This window comes from Balaenoptera physalus (assembly GCF_965194825.1).
Source record: "Balaenoptera physalus genome assembly, chromosome: 12".
NCBI lineage: Eukaryota > Metazoa > Chordata > Mammalia > Artiodactyla > Balaenopteridae > Balaenoptera > Balaenoptera physalus.
Window position 1 is genome coordinate 29754046 of NC_138897.1, and position 21501 is coordinate 29775546.

Consider the following 21501-nt stretch of genomic DNA (forward strand, 5'->3'; position numbering starts at 1 on the left):
CTCTTGCATTCCTATACACTAATGATGAAAAATCTGAAAGAGAAATTAAGGAAACACTCCCCTTTACCATTGCAACAAAAAGAATAAAATACCTAGGAATAAACCTACCTAAGGAGACAAAACATCTGAATGCAGAAAACTATAAGACACTGATGCAAGAAATTAAAGACGATACAAGCAGATGGAGAGATATACCATGTTCTTAGATTGGAAGAATCAACATTGTGAAAATGACTATACTACCCAAAGCAATCTACAGATTCAATGCAATCCCTACCAAACTACCAATGGCATTGTTCACAGAACTAGAACAAAAACTTTTTTGTATGGAAACACAAAAGACCCCGAATAGCCAAAGCAATCTTGAGAAAGAAAAACGGACCTGGAGGAATCAGGGTCCCTGACTTTAGACTATACTACAAAGCTACAGTAAGCAAGAGAGTATGGTACTGGCACAAAAGTAGAAATATAGATCAATGGAACAGGATAGAAAGCCCAGAGATAAATCCACACACATATGGTTACCTTATCTTTGATAAAGGAGGCAAGAATATACAATGGAGAAAAGACAGCCTCTTCAATACACAGTGCTGGAAAAACTGGATAGCTACGTGTAAAAGAATGAAATTAGAACACTCCCTGACACCATACACAAAAATAACTCAAAATGGATTAAAGACCTAAATGTAAGGCCAGACACTATCAAACTCTTCGAGGAAAACATAGAACACTATGACATAAATCACAGCAAGATCCTTTGTGACCCACCTCCTAGAGAAATGGAAATAAAAACAAAAATAAACAAATGGGACCTAATGAAACTCAAAAGCTTTTGCATAGCAACGGAAACCATAAGCAAGACAAAAAGACATTCCTCAGAATGGGAGAAAATATTTGCAAATGAAGCAACTGACAAAGGATTAATCTCCAAAATTTACAACAGTTCATGCAGCTCAATATCATGAAAACAAACAACCCAATCCAAAAATGGGCAGAAGACCTACATAGACATTTCTCCAAAGAAGATATACAGATTGCAATCAAACACAGGAAAGAATACTCAACATCAGTAATCATTAGAGAAATGCCAATCAAAACTATAATGAGGTATCACCTCACACCAGATAGAATGACCATCATCAAAAAATCTACAAACTATAAATGCTGGAGAGGGTGTGGAGAAAAGGGATCCCTCTTGCACTTTTGGTGGGAATGTAAATTGATACAGCCACTGTGGAGAATAGTAACAAGGTTCGTTTAAAACCTCATTTGTTAACAAGGTTTTCAAAATAGAACTACCATATTATCCAGCAATCCCACTACTGGGCATATATCCTGAGAAAACCATAATTCACCAGAATGTTCATTGCAGCTCTATTTACAATAGCCAGGACATGGAAGCAACCTAAGTGTCCATCAACAGATGAATGGATAAAGAAGATGTGGCACATATTTACAATGGAATATTACTCAACCATAAAAAGAAACGAAATTGAATTATTTGTAGTGAGGTGGATGGACCCAGAGTCTGTCATACACAGTGAAGTAAGGCAGAAAGAGAAAAACAAATACCATATACTAACAGATATATATGGAATCTAAAAAAAAAAAAAAGTCATGAATAACCTAGGGGCAGGACGGGAATAAAGATGCAGATCTACTAGAGAATGGGCTTGAGGACATGGGGAGGGGGAAGGGTAAGCTGGGACAAAGTGAGAGAGTGGCATCTACATATATACACTACCAAATGTAAAATAGATTGCTAGTGGGAAGCAGTCGCATAGCACAGGGAGATCAGCTCAGTGCTTGGTGACCACCTAGAGGGGTGGTTAGGGAGGGTGGAAGGGATGGAGATGCATGAGGGAAGAGATATGGGGATATATGTATATGTATAGCTGATTCACTGTGTTATAAAGCAGAAACTAACACACCGTTGTAAAGCAATTATACTCCAATAAAGATGTTAATAAAAAAAAAAAAGGAAGAAAGACAGTGCCTCTATCTCCCAGTCTCTGTGGGAGAGTAGGGACCTAACTTTGTTAAACTCAAATTAGCAAACCCTGAAAGCCTAATCACATTGACTAGCTTACTCCCTAATGTCCTCTAGTACTTTCCCATTGGCTCACCCAGAACTCCAAATGTCTCCAGCCTTTTGTTTCATGGAGTTGAATTCAACCTTTTTCCCCTATGGCAATCATCTTGAATAACGTTTTCCTTCACATCTTGAAAAAAAAAAAAAAAGAAAAATTGGGCAGACTTGCCAAAGGCCACCCAAAGATAAGCAGTAGACCCGAGAATAGATTTATTTCTCTTTTAGGACCTTTTCTAGCATGCCACATTGTACAATGTCCTACTTCCATAAATCGCAGAGTGGGTGATCTGGTAGAGGGATTAGAGGTCAAGGCCATTTCTGTTTCTAGTAACCCATGGGTTTTGAGCAAGTCTCTTTTGTCACTCTGGGTCCCAGGATGCTCTTCATCTGTAAAACATGCACATTACACTATAGCAGGCTTGCAAATCATTATACCTACAGGACTAGGTCTGTAATGCCAACGAGTAATCAGGCCAGGTTGAGCCTTCTTCAAGGGGACAACTATGACTCAGCTGCAGCTGATTGCTGCCACACCAGAATGCTGGTCCATGACAGAGACAACTTCTGATTGTTTAAGGGAAGTTACATATAGAGATTTTATTAATTTTTAATTGTTTTTAATTGTTGGTGAGAGTTTCATATTAAAAATTTTAAAAAACAAGTGATATTTGTGCCAAGGAATGATGCCTGTAGCCTAGAAGTAGCTTATTATCTATCGGTTTGCAATTTCTGAATGGGGGAACTGGTGACTATTATCATTCCATGTCATTTTTGTAACTCAGTAAATGTATGGTAAGTTTCCATAGAGATCATCATCATCAAAATATATAACTTAAACACTTTGTAAATAGCTTCAAAGTAACTCAAGTAATAGGTCTTAAAAGAATGTAGAAGAAATAGAAATATATTATTATTTTTTGTTCTCTTCTGTTGGCTCCAATGAATAGTTATTTTGCCTTTAAGATGACACTGCCCCTGCATTACTCTTTTCTTTTCTTAATTTTTAAAAAATCTGTTTAATTGAGATACAATTTGCATACAATGAAATGTACTCATTGTAATGGTTGAATGAGTTTTGAGACACGTAGCCACCCATGTAACCACCACAATCAAAATACAAAATATTTCCCTCACTCCAGAAAGTTCCCTTATGCCTCTTTGCAGTCAACTGCCTCCACACTCCTGGCCACAGGCAACCACAGGTATGCTTTTGGTCACTATCAATTAGTTTTGTCAGGTATTTGATTTTAATACTATATTTATTGTTTAAAGTCACCTCTTGTCTGTCCCCCTTCTTCCGTGATCCTCTACAGATAGAGCTTGGAAGCTGACCTCATTCTTCTTTTATCTATCTCATTTTCTTTCCTTCTTTTCTTTATTTTTTTTGACATGTATCAATAATTCATTTTTATTATTTTTTAAATTTTATTTATTTATTTATTTTTAAACACCTTTATTGCAGTATAACTGCTTTACAATGGGGTGTTAGTTTCTGCTGTATAACAAAGTGAATCAGCTATACATATACATTTATTCCCATTTCTCCACCTCTTGCATCTCCCTCCCACTCTCCCTATCCCACCCCTCTAGGTGGACACAAAGCACCGAGCTGATCTCCCAGTGCTATGTGGCTGCTTCCTACTAGCTATCTATTTTACATTTGGTAGTGTATATATGTCCACGCCACTCTCTCACTTCATCACAGCTTACCCTTCCCCTTACCCATGTACACAAGTCCATTCTCTACATCTGCGTCTTTATTCCTGTCCTGCCTTTAGGTTCTTCAGAACGATTTTTTTTTTTCTTAGATTCCATAAATAAGTGTTAGCATACGGTATTTGTTTTTCTCTTTCTGACTTACTTCACTCTGTTTGACAGACTCTACGTCCATCCACCTCACTACAAATAACTCAATTTCATTTCTTTTTATGGCTGAGTAATATTTCATTGTATATATGTGCCAAATCTTCTTTATCCATTCATCTGTCGATGGACACTTAGGTTGCTTCCATGTCCTGGATATTGTAAATAGAGCTGCAATGAACATTCTGGTACATGACACTTTTTGAATTATGGTTTTCTCAGGGTATATGCCCAGTAGTGGGATTCCTGGGTAATATGGTAGTGCTATTTTTAGGTTTTTCAGGAACCTCCATACTGTTCTCCATAGGGGCTTTACCAATTTACATTCCCACCAAAAGTGCAAGAGGGATCCCTTTTCTCCACACCCTCTCCAGCATTTATTGTTTGTAGATTTTTGATAATGGCCATTCTGACTGGTGTGAGGTGATACCTCATTGTAGTTTTGATTTGCATATCTCTAATGATTAGTGATTTTGAGCATCCTTTCATGTGTTTGTTGGCAGTCTGTATATCTTCTTTGGAGAAATGTCTATATAGGTCTGCCCATTTTTGGATTGTTTGTTTTCTGATATTGACTGTATGAGCTGCTTGTAAACTTTGGAGATGAATCCTTTGTCAGTTGCTTTGTTTGCAAATATTTTCTCCCATTCTGAGGGCTGTCTTTTCATCCTGTTTATGGTTTCTTTTGCTGTGCAAAAGCTTTTAAGTTTCATTAGGTCCCAACTGTTTGTTTTTATTTCCATTTCTCTAGGAGGTGAGCCAAAAATGATCTTGGTGTGATTTATGTCATAGTGTTCTGCCTAGGTTTTCCTCTAAGAGTTTTATAATGTCTGGCCTTACATTTAGGTCTTTAATCAATTTTGAGTTTACTTTTGTGCATGGTGTTAGGGAGTGTTCTAATTTCATGCTTTTACATATAGCTGTCCAATTTTCCTAGCACCTCTCATTAAAAAGGCTGTGTTTTCTCCATTGTATATTCTTGCCTTCTTTATCAAAGATAAGGTGACCATATGTGCATGGGTTTATTTCTGGGCTTTCTCTCCTGTTCCATTGATCCATGTTACTGTTTTTGTGCCAGTACCATACTGTTTTGACTACTGTAGCTTTGTAGTATAGTCTGAAGTCAGGGAGCCTGATTCCTCCAGCTCCATTTTCCTTTCCCAAGGTTGCTTTGGCTATTCAAGGTTTTTTCTTTTTCCATACAAATTGTGAAATTTTTTGTTCTAGTTCGGTGAAAATGCCATTGGTAGTTTGATAGGGATTGCATTGAATCTGTAGATTGCTTTGGGTAGTATAGTCATTTTCACAATGTTGATTCTTCCAATCCACGAACATGGTATATCTCTCCATCTGTTTGTATCATTTTTAATTTCTTTCATCAGTATCTTTTAGTTTTCTGCATATAGTTCTTTTGTCTCCTAGGTAGGTTTATTCATAGGTCTTTTATTCTGTTTGTTGCAATGGTAAATGGGAGTGTTTCCTTAATTTCTCTCTCAGAGTTTTCATCATTAGTGTATAGGAATGCAAGAGATTTCTCTGCATTAATTTTGCATTCTGCTACTTTACCAAATTCATTGTTTACCTCTAGTAGTTTTCTGGTAACCTCTTTAGGATTCTCCATGTATAGTATCATGTCATCTGCAAACAGTGAAAGTTTTATTTCTTCTTTTCTGATTTGGATTCCTTTTATTTCTTATTCTTCTCTGATTACTGAGGCTACAATTTTGAAAACTATGTTGAATAATAGTGGTGAGAGTGAACAACATTGCTCCTGTTCTTAGTGGAAATGGTTTCAGTTTTTCACCATTGAGAACAATGTTGGCTCTGGGTTTGTCATATATGGCCTTTATTATGTTGAGGTAAGTTCCCTCTATGCCTACTTTCTGGAGAGTTTTTATCATAAATATGGGTTGAATACTGTCAAAAACTTTTTCTGCATCTATTGAGATGATCATATGGTTTTTCTGCTTCAGTTTTTTAATAAGGTGTATCAAATTGATTGATTTGCGTATATTGAAGAATGCTTGCCTTCCTGGGATAAACTCCACTTGATCATGGTGTATGAAACTTTTAATGTGCTTTTGGATTCTTTTTGCTAGTATTTTGTTGAGGACTTTTGCATCTATGTTCATCAGTGATATTGGCCTGTGGTTTTCTTTTTTTGTGACATCTTTGTCTGGTTTTAGTATCAGGGTGATAGTGGACTCATAGAATGAGTTTGGGAGTGTTCCTTCGTCTGCTATATTTTGAAATAGTCGGAGAAGGATAGGTGTTATCTCTTCCCTAAATGTTTGATAGAATTCACGTGTGAAGCTGTCTGCTCCTGGGCTTCTGTTTGTTGGACGATTTTTAATAACAGTTTCAATTTCAGTGCTTGTGATTGGTCTGTTCATATTTTCTGTTTGTTCCTGGTTCAGTCTCAGAATGTTGTGCTTTTCTACAAATTTGTCCTTTTCTTCCAGGTTGTCCCTTTTATTGGCATATAGTTGCTTGTAGTAATCTCTCATGATCCTTTGTCTTTCTGCAGTGTCAGTTGTTACTTCTTCTCTTTCATTTCTATTTCTATTGATTTTAGCCTTCTCCCTCTTTTTCTTGATGAGTCTGGCTTATGGTTTATCAATTTTCTTTTTATCTTCTCAAAGAACCAACTTTTAGTTTTACTGATCTTTGCTATTGTTTTCTTCATTTCTTTTTCATTTATTTCTGATCTGATCTTTATGATTTCTTTCCTTCTGCTAACTTTGGGGTTTTTTTGTTGTTGTTCTTCTTCTTTCTCTAATTGCTTTAAGTGTAAGGTTAGGTTGTTTATTTGAGATTTTTCTTGTTTCCTGAGGTAGGATTTTATTGCTATAACCTTCTCTCTTAGACCAGCTTTTGTGACGTTCCATAGGTTTTGGGTCATTGTGTTTTCCTTGTCATTTGTTTCTAGGTTTTTTTTTTTGATTTCCTCTTTGTTTTCTTCTGTGATCTCTTGGTTATTGAGTGACATATTGTTTACCCTCCATGTGTTTGTCTTTTTACAGTTTTTTTCCCTGTAATTGATATCTAGTCTCATAGTGTTTTGGTCAGAAAAGATACGTGATACAATTTCAATTTTCTTAAATTTACCAAGGCTTGATTTGGGATCCAAGATATGATCTATCCTGGAGTATGTTTCGTGAGCACTTGAGAAGAAAGTGTATTCTCTTGTTTTGGGATGTAATGTCCTACAAATATCAGTTAAGTTCGTCTTGTTTAATGTGTCATTTAAAACTTGTGTTTCCTTATTTATTTTCAATTTGGGTGTCTGCCTGTTGGTGAAAGTAGGGTGTTAAAGTCTCCTACTATTGTGTTACTGTTGATTTCCCCTTTTATGGCTGTTAGCATATGCCTTTTGTATTGAGGTGCTCCTCTGTTGGGTGTATAAATATTTACAATTGTTATATCTTCTTCTTGATTTGATCCATTGGTAATTATGTAGTGTCCTTCTTTGTCTCTTGTAATAGTCTTTATTTTAAACTCTATTTTGTCTGATATGAGAATTGCTACTCCAGCTATCTTTTGATTTCCATTTGCATGGAATATATTTTTGCATCCTCTCACTTTCAGTCTGTATGTGTCCCTAGGTCTGAAGTGGGTCTCTTTTAGACAGTATATATACAGGTCTTGTTTTTGTATCCATTCCACCTGTCTATGCCTTTTGTTTGGAGCATTTAATCCATTTACATTTAAGGTAATTATTAATATGTATGTTCCAATTACCATTTTCTTAATTTTTTTGGGTTTGTTTTTGTAGGTCTTTTCCTTCTCTTGTGTTTCCTGCCTAGAGAAGTTCCTTTAGAATTTGTTGTAAAGCTGATTTGGTGGTGCTGAATTGTCTTAACTTTTGCTTTTCTGTAAAGGTTTTAGTTTCTCCTTCAAATCTGAATGAGATCCTTGCTGGGTATGGTAATATTGGTTTAAAAATTTTCCCTTACATGACTTTAAATATGTCCTGTCACTACCCCTGTCTCGCAGAGTTTCTGCTGAAAGGTCAGCTGTTTACCTTATGGGGATTCTGTTGTATGTTATTTGTTGCTTTTCCCTTGCTGCTTTTAATAGTTTTTCTTTGTATTTAATTTTTGATAGTTTGGTTAATATGTGTCTTGGCGTGTTTCTCCTTGGATTTTTCCTGTATGGGCTTCTCTGTGTTTCCTTGACTTGACTGAGTATTTCCTTTCCCATGTTAGGGAAGTTTTCAAGTATAATCTCTTAAAATATTTTCTCAGACCCTTTCTTTTTCTCTTCTTCTTCTGGGACCCCTATATTTGAAATGTTGTTGTTTTCAATGTTGTCTCACATGTCTCTGAGACTGTCCTCAATTCTTTTCATTCTTTTTTCTTTATTCTGCTCTGTGACAGTTATTTCCACTATTTTATCTTCCAGGTCACTTATCCTTTCCCTGCCTCAATTATTCTGCTATTGGTGCTTTCTAGAATATTTTTAATATCATTTATTGTGTTGTTCATCATTGTTTGTTTGCTCTTTAGTTCTTGTAGGTCCTTGTTAAATGTTTCTTGTATTCTCCATTCTATTTTCAAGGTTTTGGATCATTATTACTATCATTATTCTGAATTCTTTTTCTGGTGGACCGCCTATTTAGTCTTCCTTTGTTTGGTCTGGTGGGTTTTTGCCTTGCTCCTTCATCTGCTGCATATTTCTCTCTCTCCTCATTTTGCTTAAGTTACTGTGTTGGGTTCTCCTTTTCACAGGCTGCAGCTTGTAGTTCTCATTGTTTTTGGTGTCTGCCCCCAGTGGGTAAGGTCGGTTCAGGTGGTTGTAGGCTTCCTAGTGGAGGGGACTTGTGCCTGTGTTCTGGTGGATGAGGTTGGATCTTGTTTTTCTTGTGGGCAGATCTGGGAGGTCTCTGGTGGACCAATGTCCTAAACTCAGCTCTCCCACCTCAGAGGCTCAGGCATCACACCTGGCCATAGCACCAATGCCCTGTTTGCCACTGGCTCAGAAGAAAAGGGAGAAAAGAAAGAAAGAAAGAAAGAAGGAAAGAAAGAAAGAAAGAAAGAAAGAAAGAAAGAAAGAAAGAAAGAAAGAAAGAAAGAAAGAATAAAACAAAATAAATTTATTAAAATAAAAAAATTATTAAAAATAAAAAAAATGCAATAAGAAAAAGAAAGAAAGAAAGAAGAGAGCAGCCAAGCCAGAAACGAAATCCAATGATAACAAGCACTAAAAACTATACTAAAAAAGAAAAAAAGGACAGACAGAACCCTAGAACAAATGGTAATACCAAAGCTATACAGACAAAATCACACAAAGAAGCATACACATACACACTCACAAAAAGAGAAAAAGCGAAAAGAAAACATTAATAAATTAAAAAAGAACAGAACAATCAAATCAATAAACAAATCTACCAATGTTAATAAGCTCTAAATTCTAAACTGAGATAAACATAAAACCAGAAACAAATTAAATGCAGGAAGCAAATCCGAAGTCTACATTTGCTCCCAAATTCCACCACTTCAATTTTGGGATGATTCATTGTCTAGTCATGTATTCCAGAGATTCAGGGTACATGTAGTTAATTGTGGAGATTTATTCAGTCCTCCTGAGGCTGCTGGGAGAAATTTCCCTTTCTCTTCTTTGTTTGCACAGCTCCTGGGATTCAGCTTTGGATTTGGCCCCACCTCTGTGTGTAGGTTGCCTGAGGGCGTCTGTTCTTCACTCAGACAGGACAGGGTTAAAGTAGCAGCTGATTAGGGGGCTCTGGCTCACTCAGGCCGAGGGGATGGAGGGGTATGGCATGTGGGGTGAGCCTGCAGTGGTAGAGGCTGGTGTGACATTGAAACAGCCTGGGTCATGTCCTGTGTTCTCCTGGGGAAGTTGTCCCTGGATCACTGGACCCCTGCAGTGGTGGGCTTCACAGGCTCCCGGGAGGGGAGGTGTGGATAGTGACCTGTGTTTGCACACAGGATTCTTGTTGGCTGCAGCCGGAGACTTAATATTTCATGCCCGTCTCTGGGGTCCACGCTAATAGCTGCAGCTGGCGCCCATCTCTGGAGCTCATTTAGGGGGTCCTCTGAATCCCCTCTCTTTGTGCACCCCAAAACAATCGTCTCTTGCCTTTTAGGCAGTTCCTGGATTTTTCTCAGACTCCCTCCCAACTAGCTGTGGTGCACTAACCCCCTTCAGCCTGTGTTCACACAGCTAACCTCAGTCCTCTCCCTGGGGTGTGACCTCCGAAGCCTGAGTCTCAGCTCTCAGCCCCCACCCACTCCCACAGGTGAGCAGACAAGCCTCTCAGGCTGGTGAGTGCAGGTTGGCACCGATCCTCTGTGTGGGAATTTCTCCCCATTGCCTTGTGAACCCCTGTTTCTGCGCTCTCCTATGTGACTCCAATGTTTCCCCCGTCTCTGTCAGTGAAGGGGATTCCTAGTGTCTGGAAACTTTTCCTCCTTCACAGCTCCCTCCCAGAGGTGCAGGTCCCATCCCTATTCTTTTGTCTCTGTTTTTTCTTTTTTCTTTTGCCCTACCCAGGTAGACAGGGAGTTTCTTGCCCTTTGGGAAGTCTGAGGTCTTCTGCCAGCATTCAGTAGGTGTTCTGTAGGAGTTGTTCCACAAGTAGGTGTATTTCTGATGTATTTGTGGGGAGGAAGGTGATCTCCACGTCTTACTCCTCCGCCATCTTGAATGTCTCCCCCCTCCTGCATTACTCTTAAACTGTTCTGTGAATGTGTTCTATCCTCCACTGTATAATAGCTTATTTAATTTTTTAATTTTTTTTAGTATTTATTTATTTATTTATTTATTTATTTATTTATTTATTTTGGTTGCACTGGGTCTTAGTTGCAGCACATGGGATCTTTTAGTTGCTGTATGTGGACTTCTTAGTTGCTGCATGCGGATTCCTAGTTGTGGCAGGCATGCAGCATCTAGTTCCCCAATCAGGGATTGAACTTGGGGCCCTGCATAAGGAGTGCAGAGTCTTACCCACTGGACCTCCAGGGAAGTCCCTATAATAGCTTTTTTAGCGCCAGAAATTTTATTTTAAAATTTTTATTTTCTCCTTGGACACTATAATATGTGAACACAGTTTGATACTTGGTAGTCAACCCTTTGCTTCCTGCCCTCTTTCATCATTTGATCACTGTGATCCTGAACTGGATGATAATTCTGTCTGGGTGACTGGTTTCCTGTCCCTTCTGATAGAGTCACTCTTTCTCATGCTGCTGTTTAACATGTTCTCCAGAGTTTTCTTTTTGACCTTCTCTTTTGTGCTTCAAATATCTCTTCCATGTAAATGACACCAATACCTTCCTCCTTTATTCTATTCCTATAACTACCTACATGCCTTCAGGAAAGCCATCATTTCACTTGGCTAAACCAACACCACATCCTTACTTCAACTAGTTATATCACCATGGAAAGGAGAGGCTGGATGTCAGAGACGTTGTTCAGGTAAAATGTCTAAGATTTGGTGCCTGAAGTGACTGTGGAGAGTAAGACAGAGGGAGAAGTCAAAAATAATTATAAGTTTCAAGTCTAGATGATTTGGAACATGGTAATATTAGCAACAGAAATGAATAACACTGTGGATCAGTAAGAATGAGTCTGAACCTAAATCATTTTAGGATTTAAGATAAAACTAAAGATACATTGAGACTTAGATTAAATTGGAAGTTGAGGCTAGGCCTGGGAATGTTACCACTTGAGCTTCTCTGGATATTTTTAAATCTCTCTGGTACTCCTTGATTTTATATTTTTAGCATCATCTACTTGATCAGGAGTAAATTTATCATGCTTTACCCTGACATTTTTAATAAGAGAAATTTTATCATCTTCTAATCCCAATCTTGTCTGTCTACCATACCAGTGGATTCAATTAATTCATCCTCAGCTTCTCAACCTTTTCCCCAAATGAAAGGCTATATAAATGTACAAAATGTAAAACAGGTAAATAAGAACCTGCTTTGTTGAAGCTGAGATGGGTGTTCTCACCCCAAGTCTCAGAAGCTCTAAAGAGACACTATTACAACTATGGAGAAGGTTACCCTTCTGACTGACTAGAGAATAGGTTAAAAGCTCCCCAATATTTTTGGTTCTTGGTGGCCTTTGTATGTCAGCAATTTTTTTCATGGAGCTTCTAGGCCAAAGGAAACAGCTAAACATTCCATTTATTCAGTAGCTGGGTCCACGCAGCTTATAAGTACTTATGTCCTAACAATTTAGTAGCCATTTGAATAGGTAGTATATATGTTGGAGAAAAATGATATTTTAATTTCTTTCTCAACCAACTACAATTACTTGCTGATGGAATAGGTATGCTTGTTGGGCCCTGTACAAATACTGAAATCTTGGATTCAGATTAGATGCCATCATCTTCATTTCCTGTTTCACACTGACTTTTGTGTGGCATTTGCTTTTAATCACAGGAATAGATGAAAACCAAGCTTCACTTCGATGTGATATCATCAAAAGGAATGCAACACAATCTAATTTTGAAATTGTGAACCACCTTGAGCTAGTAGTTTGTGTGGTTTCTGACCAATGTCAACTATTGTTTCCCTTAAAAATTAAAAATATCTTACAACAAACCTGTGAGATCACTGTGGCACTTTGATGCACCTTAGCTAATACAGTTAGGGAACCATGAGAACAGAGCAGAGTCAACTATCTGATTTATGACTCTAGCTCACTTAACTACCTCTGACCCTGGGCTGGTCATGTAAGAATTCTCCACTACAGCTTTCTTGCCATAATGGAGGATGTCGGGATTTGTTCATCCCTTGTGGTTTCTTCTTGCTTTCAGTGTCTGTGATTAAATGCATTCTTATTTCATCATACTGCTAAGGAAGCTTGGAAGGAATTTACTACCTTAAATAGAAAATAGTCATTTTTCTGGATCCTTGTTTTGAAAGTGAGGACAAACCTTGTCTTGAATTCAGCCACCTCTCCCTTACTACCACACTCCCAACCTCTGTTAGTTCTGCAAGCTCAAAATTCTTTCAGAGGAACTATCTAAGGAATTCCATGCATGTTTAGTATCAGGCCTGAGACAGAAGGGGAAGAAATGAGCTTATATGTTCTGATGCTTTGAAACAAGTGAAATATCTCCATGCACACATTCTTGCTTAATGAATCAAGATACTCTCCAAGACTCCCTTTTCCGTTTTGGGCCTACTAGTTTGGGCCAGATTAAAAAGATAAGGTGTTTCCAGTCAACATCTAGAAAACTATGAAGAGCTTGGAGAGAATTAAGGCTGATTTGTTCATCAATTTTGAATAGAAAAATGAATGTGTGTTCTTTAGAATTTGGAGCAGGTCAAGTGAAAAGAAGTGATAATAATTTCTTACTCATTACCCAATGGTAAGTAGAAAAAATTACTTTGTCACTGGTAGTTTTCACTGAACAGAATCTCTTAATTATTTACAAATCATCCCTTTTTTGATGCTTTCAGGTTTTCTTTGAAAAGTGTTTCCTGGGTTACAATGTTACTTGTTCGTATTTCTTTGTTATAACCTTACATTTTATCTTTCACAAGTAGGTCTTTAATTTATCTATGGTCTATCTTTTTTTTTAAAATTAATTAATTAATTAATTAATTTTAATTTTTTTTTGGCTGTGTTGGGTCTTCGTTTCGTGTGAGGGCTTTCTCTAGTTGCGGCAAGTGGGGGCCACTCTTCATCGTGGTGCGGGGGCCACTCTTCATCGAGGTGTGCAGGCCTTTCACTATCGCGGCCCCTCCCGTTGTGGGGCACAGGCTCCAGACGCTCAGGTTCAGTAGTTGTGGCTCACGGGCCCAGTTGCTCCACGGCACGTGGGATCTTCCCAGACCAGGGCTCGAACCCGTGTCCCCTGCATTAGCAGGCAGACTCTCAACCACTGTGCCACCAGGGAAGCCCTATGGTCTATCTTTGAATGTGGTGTTAGATACCTAGTTACTTCTCTCTATATGCTGAGGTAGGTTTCCCACGTCCACTTGTTAAACAATCTCCCCTTTCTTCAATCTTTACAACACTTTCCTTATGGTATATTACATCTGTTTATATGCAGGGATCTGTCTATCAGATCTCTATTGATCTATTTTTCTGTTCTTGACCCTTAAATGTACTGTTTTTATTTTATGGCTTTGTAGTATGTCTTAATATATAATAGTGTAGATCCCCATCCTTTAGTGTTCTTTTAAAAAGGTTGATTCAATCATTCCTGGACTTAGGGAGCAACAGAGAGCATTGGAGAGGTAAGAAGTAGTAGATGGACACAATAGAAATAATAGATTAGCTGCTCACAGTGTCATGAAGGTATCTTAAAAATAGAGTGAGGAAAAAGCAAGAAACAGAGTGAGATATATAATTTGATAACGTGCATAGAAAGACATGTACTTATATAAAATATACCTAACTTTAAGAATACATAAAAACAAAAGAAACTCATTAAACACATTAGAAGAGTTACCCTTGTTGAGAGAATAATAGTTGAGGATTTTGAAAGGAAAATTGTAAAAAATCCAAAATGCATAAAATAACAATGGGTTTATAATAGAGCAAGCCACATTTGAGATAATAGTATAATGATAATTTTTGAAAACAAAATGCCATAAATTACCTGACTTTTCAAATTGGAATCAGGGAGAAAGCCAGTTTTTCCCATAGCATATTTTTTGGTGGATAATGAAAACAAAAACCATGGGCAGATCTCAGTTCAACTCTATCAGTCAATTCCTGTAAACAAGCACATCAGGGAGGAAAAGCTAGAAATTCTCACCAGGAGGAGGTGGAACCATTCAATCTTGTCTTTTATGAGTTATTGATATTGTGTGGGACCTGTTGGTAGGAAAATCTGTCCCAGAAAACTCCAGTCCTTGACTCTGGTAAGCCCTAAGCATAAACACACATAGATCCCTGCCTGAGTCACTCAGCACTCCACCCTGCTTCAAAGAAAAGAGCACTTTGTCCAGGAGCACAGTGCCCTGACCAAGAGCTAAAAGTGTCCTCTTTTCTAATTGTCAATTATCTCTATACTCCAAGATAAACATTTCTCTTTTAACATCAGACTGGCCTGGAAGATTCATTTAGGACAGGGCTATTTGAAGGGCTGGAGGAGGGGGAAAGGGGAGGAGGACAGAGAAAGCAAAGAGACAAAGTTTGAAAACAAGACATACAATCTACTTCTTATGATATGTCTCAAATACATTCTTAATTAGAGAATGGCTGTGCATTAGCCTGAGCCTTTAGGGAAACAGGAGGATGACACAAGAAAGTCTCCATTTTTAAGAACTTCTGTGGGATGGGAAGTTCTGAGAAGAAATTTTTTTCCCAACAAAGTCCCCTTTATTGGTTGGTAGACCAGAAGCATTTCATATCTCTATTTCTCTTTCTAGCTGCCTCTCTATCCACCCCTTCCTGTCTGTCTATCTATCTATCTATCATCTATCTATCTATCTATCTATCTATCTATCTATCTATCTATCTATTATCTATCTCTCTCTCTCTCTATATATATATATCTATGCATATGTATATTTATGTATACATACATATTTATGTGAATTTGTGTGTATATATCTCTCTATACACACACACATACTTACACATAATTGTGTGCACATGTATACTTTTTAAAAAAGATGATAGCTTTCCATTTTTGCTATGAGAACAAAACTTAGCTCAGAAACTTTTCAAACAAAGACCTATTTTCTCTAGTTCATCTATATAATGGATAGGATTACAGTCGACTTGACTGCAGTTGACAGCAAAGTCAGAGATAATTTAATTCAGTACCTCCCCGAACCTGTTGTGTTTCCATGATTCAAAAGAAGAGGTAAAGAGATCTAGTAAGAATAGGAAGGTTTACTCCTGTGTAACAAATAAGTAAGGCTAAAACTGAAGGATTTTTCCTGAAGTTAATCCTCTGGGAGTATCTGCTTCAGAGGATAAAATAAGGTCATTCAAATTCCTTTTGCCCATGTTCTCTCCCTTCCATTTTCTCCCGAGTGACCCTTTCCTCTCCCACCTCTCCCCTACCTTACATCTCCCTTTGCCTGACATACTTAAAATCCAGAAATCCATGTGCTAATTAGTGTGGTTATGATCTGCAACCTGTCCAACGATGCCAGGAAGTGAGACACAACTTTTTCAAGTTCAGTAGCAACCAGCTAATGCGAGTCAAAACAGAGAGAAGTGTTCAGCTAATTTGGGGGAAGGGGTGGTTGGGATTTATATATTCAAAGTTCAGTGATGACAGGTCACATTCAAGGGGGACAATCTGTGTGTTAAAATGAGCCAGTAAAATCAGAAACTTTCTAGGCTAAGCAGAGAGAAGAGAGATTGTTTTTTTGGAATGAGCTGTTAAAAGTGGAAACCCAAGAGAATCAGGAAACCTGTTTTCAATCAGACACAAAGATTATTTCTACTTCTTTCAGCTCTAGAAAGACTTTTTAAAAGGGTTTGGGGGAGTAATGAATACTTGGTTTTTCAATTATTAGCCTAGATAGACTGTTAGTTTGGGGATGGTTTTTTTTGTTGGTAAAGGAAGAAAGAAAATATGTGGATTTTTGTTCACCACTGGGTGAATTTTGTCTCTGGTGCTCCTGCCCTTTTGGCATGGTCCTTTGCCCACTAATGCCCAGCTAGCATTCCATATGACTCTTTGGAGTTTGGACTGTCATTTACATGGGTGTAAATAAGGGCAAGTTTCTTTGCTTATTCTGGCTTAGTGAAAAGGGAAGAACAGCTTTGCATGACTGGCAAGGACTAATATTAGGGTTAATAACTAAATGACAATGACATTTCAAGAAACAAAATCTTTGACCTTAAAACTCTAGTTACCGTTATGTTTCTGGGCTGTCACTTTGAACTATGATTATTCACTAGAAAGAAATATTTAGAGATATTTTCTGTATGATATATGATGTTTCTGAACAGTACATATATTATTACTGAATAATAAAGAGATAGTCCACCTTTCCTAATATAGGCTCTTAATATTGGGTAAGCTGCTGAATCTATCTGATGATATCCACAATGCAGGATTGTTAAGAAGATTAAATAAGATATGAAGTTCAGCTATCACAGAGTGTTTTCTTAATTACCATTCTTTTCCAGTTTCTTTATCCATAGACTGAAGTTCCTTCAAAGGGATGAACTATGTCTTAAATAGATTTTTATCCTGAATTTATAATACAACATCTGGTCTATGGAAGGAGCTTAAGAAATGTTTATAGAATTTTTCATACAATCCTGCAGGCTGTGAGTTCAGATTTTTCCATGAGTCTCTTGCATGCCCCATTCAGTTTTTGTGTTTTCTGTTATTATATCAGGTGGATATCTAACTCCCCCCCTTTTTTTCCTCACAGGATTTGATTCTATTCGTGCTCTCTGTTAAACTAACAGCAAACCTCTTCACTTGTCTCGATTTTGTCTTTACTAAACCTCTCGATTCTGAGACTCCATAATGACCACAAATTCTGGTATTGGCTTAATAGAGCAATGACCACTGGCCAACCTATCAATGTGATTGATACTGATGTAATAATAGTAGAAAACTAAAGTATTCCTTCACTTAAGAGCAGACTTCTGTAGGCTGTTCACCGCTTGATCCTGCTGTGGCTACATTGTTGGGAGTTCTAGCTCATGCCAGTCAGCAAAGGAAGAGTGAGAAGTAGACAAGACATTTCTTATGCTGCTTCTGTTTCTCCCAATACACACACATACACACATGCACACACACGTAGAGCTGGCCTTTGTTGCTAATTATGGCATAGTTTGGGTCTTGTGGAATAAAAACTGCCAGCCAGGTGAGTCATATTCTGATTTATTGAATAAACATTTTCCATGTGAGAAGCAGAGAAAAAAAAAAATGAAACTATTGCCTGTTCAAGCTGGAAAAGGCTAGTGTTTCCAAGATACTGAACTGCAGTTCTGAGGTGGGCTGGCTGCTGCAGGATCACCTGGAGAACTTTATAAAGAAACTGGCTTTCAAGTCCACCCTTGGAGATTTTCAGCCAAAGCTCTCTTGATGCTGCTTGGATTTGACTAGTTTCAGCGAACACGGCTTTTTCCCAATCTATTAGTTTTATAACAGAGAACCTGAAAGCCCAGGAAAAAGTGATTTGTCCAAGTTTCCACAGGGGTAAGAGGAAGAGCTGAGAGGGAGAAGGAATGAATTTTTAGTGAATGTGAGAGTTTAATGGGAGCTGTATTCAGTGCTCTATACAGTTGGTTTCATGGACTTGGGAGAGAGGCATTGGCATTTCCATTTACAGAAGAGGCTCAGAAAGGCTAAATAATTTGCCCAGGCTCACACATCTAGAAAGTAGTGGAGATAGGCTAAAACAAATTTATCTTATTCTGCAGCCTCCCAGTTTGGATCTTGTCTCCTGAACCCTAATCCATGATAATGCAATAGGAATTTACTTATTTTAAGATAACTGAACTGCTCAAACTGAGTAGATTATTATTATATTGGCATGCCGTCATTTAGTTTCATGAACCTACTCAGAACCTGTGCTGATTCTGTTTGACTCCTTTGAGTTGACAGCATCAACCCCACCCTTTGCAACTAGATTCACTTCAAAATATATCTTCAAATATTTATTGAAAAACGACTATGTGCAATAGACAATGCTACGAACTTAGAGGTAAATATGAGGGATAAAATTTTGGTATTTATAGAGCCTATAGTATTTAGGGGGATATGAGAAAATAAATATACAAATAAAATGTGATGAGAGTTACACCAAGGTAAGTAGAAGGTGCTTTGGGAATATGTAGCAGGGAAATTTAACCCAGACTCAGGGCCGAGGGAAGCCTCCCTGAAGCTGACAGGTAGAAGATGAACAGAAATTAACTAGGTGAAATGTGGTGGGGCAGGAGCATGGGGAGGTGGGGGCAGGGGCAGCAGTAGGGTAGGTATTTCAGAAGAGGAAATAGCATGTGTGAATTCCAGAAGTCTAGACATTGTGCGAAGAGTTTGCATTTGACCAGTTCAAGGAACTGACTGAAAGAAGCTTATTATTTCTGGAAAGAGAGGGAAGAGAGACTAGATGTTAGGGGAGGTAGGAACCTCCAGAAGGAGAAAAGCCATGAAAACCCTATTAAGGTCTTTGGATTTTATTTTAAAACATGGCTAAGCTACTGAAGTTTCCCAATCCTGTAAAAATGATCTGGGGATTAAAACCAGGGTGTAATATTGGGTTGGCCAAAAAATTTTTTTGGATGTTTCTGTACCACCTTATGGAAAAACCCGAATGAACTTTTTGGCCAACCCAATATTAAACAGGTTTATAGTTTGGAGGATGATTTGATGGCACTGTTAGTGATGGATTGGGATGGATTGAGCTTGGAGGCAGGGAGGCCAGTTGGGAAGCAATTTAATTTAGAAACCAATGGTGTTTTATTCATCTTTGTAGTTTTAGCACCTAGCACATTACCAGGTACCTAATATGTACCGCATAAATTTTGCTGGAATGAATAAATGTGGAAATAAATATTGGTTAGGACAAACCATTCCCCCAATTTTTCGTGCTCATTTTGGCTTCTTATCTTTGTCCCAGCTTTTCCCCCTCTCCAGATATATGTATATTTTTCCTATCTATCTCGATAAATGCTAACCAATGCTAATGCTTCTAGGTTCAGCTTAAGACTAGCTGCTTCCTTGACAATTCTCAGTTTCACTGATTTCCTATTCCTCTCAATTCCAATATGGCTTAGAGTCTGTTTAAAGCTTTGATATCTTGTCATGAATGATGTTGTTTCACATGGATGGGTCTTCCACTACTTTTAAATTTAGCTTAAGATTTAAAAAAATATATTAAGTCAACAACCTATCTAAATGTATGTATATATTTATGTATGTGTGCATGTATGTATATATGAATCATTAAGGCTAGGAGGCTTGAAAGAGCTAGGCTCTTTCACATTCAATTGTGGAAGTATAAAATTTCTTCCTGAAAAATAAATATATATATATATCAACTCTCTTAAGATACTCATACTATTTGACTCCAATTTTTCTGCTGGACATCTATGCTAAGCAAGTAGGCAGAAATGATGATAGAGATTTATGTTCAGATACATTTACCTCTGACTAGCAATTTTAAGAAATTAAAGGCAATATAATTATTTAAGCATGGGAGGAGGGAAAGGCTAAATAAGTATCATAATCATATGTAAAATATTATGTAGAAATATGATAGTTGGAAAAATTAATATGGAATGGTAATTGAAAAAGTTAAGTTATAACTCAGTAATAGAGATATTTTTATTTTTATATATTTAAAAATTTTTTACAATGATGATATAGTTAAACTCACAGTACAAATATTATGTCAAAGCACTGCAAAAATATTTAATTTTTTCCTGCTTCACATTGCCCAAGTTGGCCAATAGGGCTACCATTCAACATTCAGAAAAACTCTCACAGGCCTTCTTGGCAGCCAATGCAGAAGAAGAAGTAAGCTTCTAAGCTGGGTTCTTCTGATGAAAAGGAAGTGGCTTTCTCTTCCTCTATCCCTCTCCAGGACAGCCTCTGGAAGGTTGCCATCTTCACATTTTCATGAGCAACCCACCTGTCTAAGTATTGGGCTTTTCACTTCTGGTTTACCTCCTATAGATGTTCTGAGAAGTGAAACTCTGACACACTGTGGTAACAGCTGGATGACACAGCAACCTGGGAGTATCTCCTAACAGGATTCCAGAGCCCAGGCTTGCCACACGGTCTGTCTTTTCCATCCTGGCAATTGCTTATGCTCTAAAAGGAAGTATCGCAGGTCAGGCCAGTATCCTCTCTCCCTCTCTGGAGAATTATATTGGGCCTGGTTTTTATCCTGTTTAACAGCAGCAGGACATTCCCATGAAGCTCTACCCAGGGATAGCCTGGCCTACTTTGGTGGGAAACAAATGCTAGGGGAGTTGTTATCACATTTGTAAATATGTGGGATGAAAGGCTCTGAAGTGAAAGTGTATTATTGATTATATATATTTTTTTAAAATTAATTAATTAATTAATTAATTAATTAATTTGGCTGTGTTGGGTCTTCGTTTCTGTGCAAGGGCTTTATCTAGTTGTGGCAAGCGGGGGCCACTCTTCATCGCGGTGCGTGGGCCTCTCACTATCGCGGCCTCTCTTGTTGCGGAGCACAGGCTCCAGACGCGCAGGCTCAGTAGTTGAGGCTCATGGGCCCAGTTGCTCCGTGGCATGTGGGATCTTCCCAGACCAGGGCTCGAACCCGTGTCCCCTGCAGTGGCAGGCAGATTCTCAACCACTGCACCACCAGGGAAGCCCCCTGGTTATCTCTTGAGTGAGAAAAGCTCTCTAATGTAAAACAGCAGCAGTGGCTCCAGCCAGGAGATTCCAGATAGGCCTCTCCTGACATGATATTAAGACCTGTGATGTTTGATGTTTGCTTTTGTGTCTTCCATCTGCAACCTTCTTTAGGTTCTGAGTGTATATTTTGACTGGCTTCCTTGTAATGAAAACAGCGAGCACATACTGGACAGTGTTTAAGGATCTAGGCATGTGCTACTCTAAGTTTCAAAGCAACCCTGTGAACCATCATGACCTCATATGT

At 38.0% G+C, this 21501-nt stretch overlaps 1 long non-coding RNA gene across 1 annotated transcript in view; it reads left to right on the top strand.

Moving 5' to 3' along the window:
• LOC309639064 overlaps nt 1–21501 on the top strand; it is a 124789-nt gene that overhangs the window by 46367 nt on the left and 56921 nt on the right. The gene's annotated exons all lie outside the window — the stretch shown is intronic.